The following is a 1,452-nucleotide window of genomic DNA, read 5'->3' as shown; positions in this document are numbered from 1 at the left end:
ACTCCAGAGTGTTGTTCAGCATGGGGGTGAGTAGAAAATGAAGGCTAATCATGTTTTGGGTGTACTATTCCTTTAATACTTTTCAAGGCCTTATTTTGAGGAAAATTAATTTACGACTTTTTAAGACTTTTTAAGGACCCATGGCCACCCTGATTTAAACACACAATTTGACACAAGAATCAAACCTCTCAGCCATTAGAGAGCTGGTCTTTTCTAACAGACTTGCAGGATGTGGGACATGATCTGTGCATTACGCTGCTGTTCACTTTATTCCCACTGACATCTTAGAAGCACACAGGGCTGAGTACTAAACACTGAAGGTCTGTGCAGCGGAGAACTGCTCTAACAGAAGCTGGTATTTCTGGGACATTACTCAGCGGTCATAAGAGCAATTTTGTGGGTTTCCATTATTTGATATTGCTGTTGTCAGCTTCACATGACTGCATCGTAGGGGGGCGGGGGAAATGTCTCTCTGCTTCTAATATTATTCAGTAAAGTTAAATCTGAAAACTGAAAGTGATGGTGAAGATTCTCAGTCATTCCATAAAAGTTAAAAAAACAATCTACTGGACTTTCTTTCGAAGTATGAAGACGTTTCGCTTCCATCCAGGAAGCTTTTTTAATTCAAAATGTCAGAAATAGTGTTGAGTTCCAGGTTTTATCCAGCAGCCCAACAAAACATTGTTTTTTCTTAGAAAACATGCAAATAGAAACAGACGTACGGGTCCACCCCTTTGGAATGGCTTCTTTTGTTGGCCTGCAATGCCCCATACCTGTCTATGTCTCTGAAATACTTCAGCCAGGCCAACAATTCCCTTTAACAACACCCTTTTCAGAGACATAGATAGGTATGGGGCATTGCATCCGTTTTTTTTTTTTTTTCATTTCGCAACCTAATAGCTTCCTGCTTCTTATATTGTAGAAATATGTCTATTTTTAACAATGTGTAAGAAATCATTAATATTTTATAATATATTACCGGTAAATATTGAGCCAGCTGCTTGAATATATTTTTTTTTGCTTTTGATTTTTTTTCTCTAAGCACATGCATTAAAAAAATGTCTTTCATGCTTTGTAAAGACCCTCTTGATAGGAGAGGAAAATATTAATTAAGAGTAGTCGAGTTCAATCTGGGCTGCTTCCAGGTCAGTGGTGAAAAGTTCACCCTGCATCGGGGAGTGGCTGCCTAGAATCCTGAGGTTCTGAGTTCAAGCCCCACTCCCACAGACTGCCACTCCCTGGGCAAAGACCCTTAACCCCAGACTGCTCCCTTTGCACCACACAAGGGCAGCCCACTGCTCTCCGAAGGGATGGGGTTAAATGGAGAGAGTGCCTGGCTGTGTGTTTCCTGGACAGGGCCGCCTTTTAGAGCTTCTTTTTCTATGTCTGCTTCTGTCTCCTTGAACCCCAGTGGGCCTCAGCAGATGGCCGCTCACACTGAGCCTGGTTCTG

The sequence above is a fragment of the Cyprinodon variegatus genome, unplaced genomic scaffold (genome assembly GCF_000732505.1).
Source record: "Cyprinodon variegatus isolate N-32 unplaced genomic scaffold, C_variegatus-1.0 Scaffold1782, whole genome shotgun sequence".
NCBI lineage: Eukaryota > Metazoa > Chordata > Actinopteri > Cyprinodontiformes > Cyprinodontidae > Cyprinodon > Cyprinodon variegatus.
The sequence above is the reverse complement of the archived record's forward strand: the minus strand, read 5'-3'. Positions refer to the sequence as shown.